This window comes from Phlebotomus papatasi, unplaced genomic scaffold, assembly GCF_024763615.1.
Source record: "Phlebotomus papatasi isolate M1 unplaced genomic scaffold, Ppap_2.1 HiC_scaffold_454, whole genome shotgun sequence".
Lineage (NCBI taxonomy): Eukaryota > Metazoa > Arthropoda > Insecta > Diptera > Psychodidae > Phlebotomus > Phlebotomus papatasi.
The window spans coordinates 7713-16914 of record NW_026604656.1 but is presented as its reverse complement, the minus strand read 5'-3'; the positions used below and the strand labels follow the sequence as shown (position 1 = coordinate 16914).

The 9202-nt window shown below is 30.4% G+C and overlaps 1 long non-coding RNA gene across 1 annotated transcript; it reads right to left on the bottom strand.

Moving 5' to 3' along the window:
* Positions 1-1711: 1711 nt before the first annotated feature.
* LOC129809214 (uncharacterized) lies at positions 1712-8180 on the bottom strand. The gene is made up of 5 exons (XR_008752590.1): positions 8021-8180; positions 7338-7552; positions 4811-4922; positions 3289-3452; positions 1712-2612 (listed from the first exon to the last, which is right to left on the bottom strand). It is a non-coding gene; the product is annotated as an uncharacterized LOC129809214 (long non-coding RNA).
* Positions 8181-9202: the final 1022 nt, after the last annotated feature.

Here is a 9202-nt window from a genome sequence, read left to right as displayed (position 1 = left end):
CAATATACTTACTTTTAGAAATTTTCGGGTTGATTTTAGAAATTTCGTGGGATCAATTCTAGGAACCTCCTGGGTTGAATTTAGAAACTAATATACTTATTGTTAGAAATTTTCGGGTTGATTTTAGAAATTTCGTGGGGTCAATTCTAGGAACCTCCTGGGTTGAATTTAGAAACAATATACTTACTTTTAGAAATTTTCGGGTTGATTTTAGAAATTTCGTGGGATCAATTCTAGGAACCTCCTGGGTTGAATTTAGAAACTAATATACTTACTTTTAGAAATTTTCGGGTTGATTTTAGAAATTTCGTGGGGTCAATTCTAGGAACCTCCTGGGTTGAATTTAGAAACTAATATACTTATTGTTAGAAATTTTCGGGTTGATTTTAGAAATTTCGTGGGGTCAATTCTAGGAACCTCCTGGGTTGAATTTAGAAACTAATATACTTATTTTTAGAAATTTTCGGGTTGGTTTTAGAAATTTCGTGGGATCAATTCTAGAAGCATTCTGGGTTGAATTTAGAAACTAATATACTTATTTTTAGAAATTTTCGGGTTAATTTTAGAAATTTCGTGGGATCAATTCTAGAAGCATTCTGGGTTGAATTTAGAAACTAATATACTTATTTTTAGAAATTTTCGGGTTGATTTTAGAATTTTCGTGGGATCAAATCTAGAAACATTCTGGATTAAATTTAGAAACTAATATACTTATTTTTAGAAATTTTCGGGTTAATTTTAGAAATTTCGTGGGATCAATTCTAGAAGCATTCTGGGTTGAATTTAGAAACTAATATACTTATTTTTAGAAATTTTCGGGTTGATTTTAGAAATTTCGCGGAATCAAATCTAGAAACATCCTGGACTAAATTTAGAAACTAATATACTTATTTTTAGAAATTTTCGGGTTGATTTTAGAAATTTCGTGGAATCAAATCTAGAAACATCCTGGATTAAATTTAGAAACTAATATACTTATTTTTTTTTAGAAATTTTCGGATTCATTTTAGAAATTTCGTGGGATCAATTCTAGGAACCTCCTGGGTTGAATTTAGAAACTAATATACTTATTTTTAGAAATTTTCGGGTTGATTTTAGAAATTTCGTGGGATCAAATCTAGAAACATCCTGGATTAAATTTAGAATCTAATATACTTATTTTTCGAAATTTTCGGGTTAATTTTAGAAAATTCGTGGGGTAAATTCTAAAAGCATTCTGGGTTAAATTTAGAAATTAAATACTGGTTAATTTTAGATATTTCTAGACTGATTTTAGAATTTCTTTCAAAATCATTTCTAAGATTCTTTCTAGGTTGATTTTATAAACAGCAGATTTAATTTTAATAATTCTCGGAGATCTTAGAAATCTAGCAAGATCAATTCTAGAAGACTTATGAGTTTGTTTTAGAAACTGAAAAATTAATGTTAAATTTTTTTCAGAATCAATCAGAAAACATTGAAGGAAAATTTTTAGTAACAAAATTCATTCTATCTGTGAAGTTTCGTGGATAGGGGTTTGCCTTTTTTCTATCGGTTTCTTTCACTCCAATTGATGAAAATGTTCAATAATGCATTGATATTTTTTTTTATTCATACACTGGACGAATTCATATCTGAACATAAAATTTACAGAGGCAAATTGAAACTCGGGACCTTATATTCCTGCAGTATTTGTGAAAATTTCCCTCCCCCTTCAGAAAAATAGCTTTCGTTTCATACTAATTCAATTTATTTGATTCATTATATCCTAACATTCATAGTTATATGGGCTTCAAATCTAAGGCTTATTCATATTCTGCTTCATATGACTCAATTGACCTAAGGTATTTTAAAAGGGATGGCAAAGTATCCCAGTCTTTGCATATTGTACGAACTTGTGATTTAGATACTACACTTCAAAAGTATTTTTTCATTATCTACCGTTTACCGGTTTTCAACCGATTTGAACCGATTCATAAATCACTTAAAGAATCCCCCAAAACAGTTTTCGAAGTAATAAAATAGATTTTTGGACAAAAATTAATTTTCGGTTCATAACCAATAACCAGTTCATTACAAGTTTATAATCGATTGAAACCGGATCAGAGTTGTGAGAAATTCTAAGGCCTTTCCGCATGGACAAACGGACAAACAGCGTAACACCAAAAACTCAAAACTTTCGATTTCCAAAATTCTACTAAAACACGACCCCTTGGGGGGTAAGCAGTTGAAATATATATAGCTCAAAATAGTAGGATTATATATAATGCTCTCTTTCTGGAGTTTTTAATAATTAATCCTATTCAATATTTTCCAAAAAATATATTGACTGACAAGAAACTGGATAAGTTAAGTCATATGGTTAAGCCTAAGGTCTGAAGCCTGTATAACACTACTTTACATCAATACTTTCCAAATTTTTTATTGTAAATTGAGCTATTATTGTCAATATCGAAAAATATAATTGCATAAAAGTCCATACCTTGCTGTACTGCTCTGGTTATTTTAAATTTAGCACTGTCCTTCATTTTTGAAACATTGTCGATGACGATTTCCATGATGTTCTGACTATCTTTGCTTATCCGGTTTATGCAGTCCATGGAGAGGCAATATGTAAATGCAGTTCTTCATATCTGGAACATATTTAGATAATGTCATATTTAACTTTTAGGGAAAAGAGAATTATTTTGGGCAGCTTATCGCATCAGAAACTGCTATTAAATATACACTCAGCTCTTCGTTATCCGGCACTTCGATATACGGGTGGCAGCTGCCAAACATTGGCGGTTGATGTATTCGATGATTTCAAAATGTTGTTTTACGAAACATGCAGTAGGTTCAGAGTGATTTAATATGTTAGTTTCATTTAATCAAAGTTTTTTAAAAACCCAATCGTGCTACAAAATGAAGCATAAGACACACGATGAAGAAAATTTTGTTGTTCTTCGACGGACCAAAAATTCACACAGCAGAAAATATAAAAAACCGTTGACTAGATTCCAAAAAGCTCTGTCATTTTGTCCCCACGTCTACCGGATAACGAAGAGCCGTGTGTATTAAAATTATGTAACTTTTTTAGAGTATTTATGTAGGGGTAAATGGTCTGCCTTTGAATGCGGCAGCCTTTCAACATTTATTTTTTCTCTTATTTCTGATGAAAGTTAAGTTAATGATATGAAGGTCGGTTGCAGGGGTCAATCGATGGACCCAAATCCCTGTTTTAACCGTTGTAAAGTGTTCAAGTAAAACCAAGATGTTTATCTCACCAGATATTTAGGTAGGTATACCAAATTATATAAAATTACTTACCAAGATACTTTGCTCTACAATGCTACCATTACAGGATATTCGTGGAAATTCTTTCTCCATAATTTTAATTCGCTTTTAAATTGTATGTGCAATTTAATAGGAACGTTTCTTGCGGATATCGTGAGCATCCATATGAAGCAGCTGGTAGATTTCAATGTTGTTTTCTATAAAAAAAAAGTAAGTGGAATACTATATTATTATATATATATATAATATATCTTATAATATCATAAAATCTAATATATTTAAAACAAATATTAAGCGAGTCGTCTCATTTAGAAGGTAAAAATAAAGTGTTATTTATGATTTTTTTCTTGTAATTAATGTTAAAATCTACTGATGATCTACTGATGACGCGTCATTAACTTTTAAATCCGAAATTCATCATCTTATATTTTGACACTAATATTTAATTCAAATTTTTAAGATTTCTTTATATCAAAGTTAAAGAGAATTATTATTTGAAATTAGATATATAGATCTTTAACGATTACTACTATACGAAAGCCAACAAAATATATTATTATAATATTTTTTTACCCTAATAAACGAGATGACCCTCTTAACAATTAAAAAGTATTATTAGGGTAGAGTAAGTACTTTTCGCCACCTTAAGGTTTGACACCCTTATAATTCTTACACTTTTTGTCGAAATAAAATGAAATTTTGTGTACAAGTGCTTTGAAGCATTGTCTATCTATTGAACCAGGAGATTTTCCGGGAACTTTTGAATAGCTGGTTGAAAAAGTACATTTCCTGCAACAATGTATGTTTCAGTACTTTTCGCCACCTTGTAAACACTTTTCCGCCACTGTGTAAGCACTTTTCTGCCACTTGTTTTCAATTGATTTTCACAACAGCAGCTTTCGAAAACCTCAAAAAGTACACGGCACAGTACTTTTCTTGTTTAACACCGATATTAAACAATTATTAGAGTATTTCGAATGATTTTTTGCACATTTTTTATTTGCGACAAAAATCAATTGAAAATTACGCCTGTTTCAACTAAATTCCGCGAGGAGCGCCACTTGAAAAATGCTTGGAAAAATGAGTGGCGAAAAGTACTTACACAACCGAGAAAAGTAAGCCCTATTTCACCACATCCGCATTTCTTTATTTTTTTTTGGAAAACATTATTAAAAAATGATATTAGAAGAAAGCTTAGTTAATAACGGATTGAATTTCAGTGAAAAAATATTAAATACTGTACTGAAAAAATATAAAATAATGCAAGACAATTTGTCTGAGCGTTGACAAGTTTATTAAGAACTCCATATCATTTTGGTGACTTGTTGACAATTTCTTTAATTAACTTGCAAATAATCTAGTCGGTGGAGCATATGATATGGTTTTCTGATTCATTTGGCTAGAGGTTACGAAATAACACTCATTTCGTTGTTCCACGAACTCATAATTTTCTTAAAATGTGATTTTTAATTTAGGTGGCGAAAAAGGGCTTACTGGCGAAAAAGTACTGACTCTACCCTAAGTATAAACTGTTATAATAAAAAGAAGGGCATACCAGACAAAATTTCCATTACCATCATTGGATCCCTTAAGTTCCATGATTTAATGATATTCTCCATCTCTGAAGTCAAACTTTCCGCCCTCTCCTCCGTATTCTTCTTGAACGACTTACAAGGATTAAAAATTTAAAGAAATTAGTTCCAGTAAAAAAAATAGGTGGAATTATGAAGGAATCACATTTAATAATGCATAAGTAAACGTTACAAATAGGTGTGATTAGAAGGAATTACAGCTAAATATGGGACTCCATAAAATATTTTCCACTTTCAGTAAATCATGGGATAATAGATTTAAAAATATATATTAAATCAACTAGGACTATGTAATTTCTTTTTATTTATTTTTTATAGTATATTTTATTTAAAAAGTACTTTTATGTTTTTATAAATATTATAAAGTATTTTTAATTATTTATTTTTTCAGATTATCATTAACACGAAATATGAAGAATTTTGAATATAGTTTGAATTAAGTTTTACAGGTTTTACACTAGTCTTTCAAATTCGAATCGCTCAAATTCCAACGACGCGATGGCTGTTTAAATTCAAAAAAATGATAAATGTGAGGTTATATTGAGTAAATTAGTATTGTGGATGATTATGAGCACCATATGTCTTTGTGCTTCCTGAATATAAACACACTATAATCGTATAAAATGAAAATAAAATATGTCTCCAAGAAGGATTGTGAGAAAGTATTCGCACTTTAAATCTAACATAAATTTAGTTTTTTTTAATATCGTTCAAATTCGGGAAGTGAGAAATGTCATTCATACCTCCTAAGCGTTCGAATTTGAAAAACTTTCCTGTATTTAAAAAATAGTCTGAAAAGAATTTGACGAGAAATATAAAGAAAAGAAACTGTTTTGTTTGCAATATTGTTTGAAATAAAATATTAGAATTATATCTTGAGGATGAACTTAACAAAATTTGTGTCGACTACCGCAGAATTAGATTCTCTAAAAAGACTTCTAAAAATCAGGTACCCAAAACTGAATTTTGAAAATATTGCAATGCATGTTTTAAAAACATTCTCTAAATGTTTCTATTATATACGTAAAGGCTTAAGTGCAATAGTTTTTTATTATACTTTTGAAAAATCGTGGAAAATAAGCTGAATTTTTGCCTTCGAAACCTATGTAACCCCTTAATGTCTAGTCTAGAAATTCGATCATAGTTTAATGTAATTAAGAACAATTCTACAGAAAACGAAGACGAAAAACAAATTTTTAAGGTTCCAAGACTTTCCAAAAAAAAATGTTACAACAAATTTTAATTGCAATTACAATTTCACATTATCAACGTTACGACATTCTTGCTTATACAGTGGTGAAAATAAATATAATTCTACCCCATTATCCTTAAAGAAATTCAACAAAAAAAAAGAAGTCTCGAAAAAAAACATACGTAGATCATAACATCCTTTCACGCCAACATAAAAAATCTACGTTTTAACTTTTTATTATAAAGTATTTTTAAAAATAATATATTATAGAATTTTGCTTTTTAGGCTAGAAATAAGTATAATTAATTCCACTCAATAAATTTAGCGCTATAGCATTTAATTTTGACCAATTTAAGGTTAATATTTTAACCAATAATTAACAAATTAAATTTCATTTTATAAACTTTTACATTAATTTTTGTTCAAATATCGTGGGAAAAATGTTTAACCAACAAAAATAAGGGAAAAATTAAGTTTTGATGGCGATAGATCTTAAAAACTAAGAAAAATGACTAGGTCCTATCAGATAATTATCAAATTCGTCAATATATCCGCCATAATTGCCCCTTAAGCTATTTAAAAGGGTCGAAAGTCTTCTGTTGTTAGAGGCCAAAAGAACTTTTTGCCTCTAACAGTGTTGCTTTTCAGTGGAAAAAAGGACTTTTCCACTGAAAACTAACACTGTTAGAGGCAAGCTCTTTTAGTCTCTAACAACAGAAGAATTTCGACACTTGTGGTACCTTAATACGCATATATGGCGTATATATTGACAAAGTTGACAATTATCTGATTAAGATCTAGTCATTTTTCTTAGTCTCTAAGATCCATCGCCATTATAACTTTAATTTTCCCTTTGTTTTTCTTCGTTAAGAAATTTTCCTATGATATTTCAGCAAAAATTAATGTAAAACATTATAAAATGGAATTTAATTTATTAATTATAGATAAAAATGAAATTATTAAAAGATATTAACCTTAAATTGGTCAAAATTAAATACCCTAGCACTATATGTATTGAGCGGAATTAAACTTATTTCCAGTCTAAAACACAAAATTGTATTATAATTCTAAAAATACAAAAATAATTAGAATAAAAAATCAAAATGTCGATTTTTTATGTTGGCACGAAAAGATGCTGTGTTATAATCTACGTGTGTTCGACACTTCTTTTTTGTTAAGTTTTTTTTTAAGGATAATGGGATGGAATTATACTTATTTCCACCACTGTAAGTATTTATCCAGACTGGAATTTTATCTCTTTACCATATTAGAAAACTCTCTTTTGTACAACTACGTACCTATCAAAGCGTCAGTGATGAGGATGTCCAAATTTGAATGATCACTTGCTTCACGGAACGACCTGCTGTTGTCTAGAGCTCAAATGAGAGCCACTTGCACCATCTGTACGACCAACACTATCTGCACTGATATTTCCGGATTTTCTAGGAATCCCTGGAAGAAACTTGCCCAAATCGGTTGATAAAATTGTGCTTGATGTTTGTAGCAGGACCTCCTGTGGTTCAAAGAAACAAATTTTTTTTTAATTCTTGGTGAATCTGGTCATTTTCCTCAGAATAAAAATCAATTTTCCGCGTTCTTAGTTACTGTCAGAACCTCACTAGATAATAGATCATAAAGCATTAATCTTGGAAATGCTGGGAAAATATTCTGGGGATAACAAAAAATGTACGACAACTCCCCGTCCACATTTTTCCACAGACGCTAACACAACTTGAGGTTTTGATTCCTTTTATGGACCTCATGCAGTCGTTTCCGCAAAAAATCTAATCAACTAATCAAAACAACCACTCTAAATTTCGACGGAAAATCCTTCACATTCCTGCTCATATTCCCGAAGCCCCAAAAGAGCCCCGCGGAAGTCTTTATTTTGTAAAACAATTGGAAAGACGGCGTCAAGTAATGCGCGTCAATTTCACCCTCGCCCGACACACTAGACAAAAATATCAGATTTTTCACTTACCTAACGCTAAAACGAACATTTCTTGAGGACACACTCACTTTTTTTTACAAACATTCCTTTTGATATCACTTGGAAAACTACTTTTTTATTAATTTTCATTGAATTTAATCCAATTGCGCACTATCCCTCACTCACGCGCTGATGACTGGCACGTTGACATGACATTTCTTGTCACAACTAGCACAACCCGGCTGTTCACACATTCACTTATTTTATATATATTCTCGACCGAAAATTGTGCATTTTTTGGTGAATTGTGCTAGAATTTTCTTGAGAAATAAACATTTATTTCCGAGGAAATGTTCAATTAGAGGTTATAAAATTTTGCATTATTTATGAAAAATGTGTTTCTTCCTTTGCAAGAAGCATATTTTTCACAATTTTTGGCATTTAAGTGTTGAGATTTGAGAAAACCTGTACTGAGGCAGCTATTTGTGTAATTTCTCACAAACCACAGCACAATTATTGTAATCGCTTTTGGAAGAGAATTTTTCTAGTTATTTTTATTAGCTTATTTACGGTAAATATGGTTGTAGATGCATTAAAAAAATTATCTGTAAAAGGTATGGATCCCTCCACTACCACTTGTTGAGCTTTCTGATGCTAATAAGAACATCAATAAAAAATTTTAGTCTAGTAAAATAAGGTCCCGATCAATCCGAACGTCAAAGTTCCGAAAGCCATAATCCCGTGTATGGGTCGAAATCTCGAATAGCCAAATCCAGAAAATCACGTAAAACTCGAAAAGGTGACTATCCCAGGCAATTTTTCTGGATTTCATCCATCACATTTCTCCAGGACATGACAGGACTGATCAGATTCTGCTCACTTTGAGATTACTGTCTCACTGGAGATGAATTTTATAAAAATTTTTTAATGTTATTTTGGTTTTTCTGGTTTTACTCATCTCACCTAAAAACTGCCATCATCATAAAATAGACTTCTAAACTTGATAATACTCTGATGAAAATTTCATGAAATTTTGGAAATTTTGGAAACTTTCATGAAATTTTCTAAAATCACCTAAATCATTTGAAAAATCGAGAAAAGGCAATCAATAAGTATCGAAAATTTTGTGATACTTCCATTAGGTTTCTATGAAATTTTGGATTACCGTGTTTCTCTCATCTCACCTAAAATCAAACCTACAATATAAAATCGACTTTAAATTTCAATAAAATA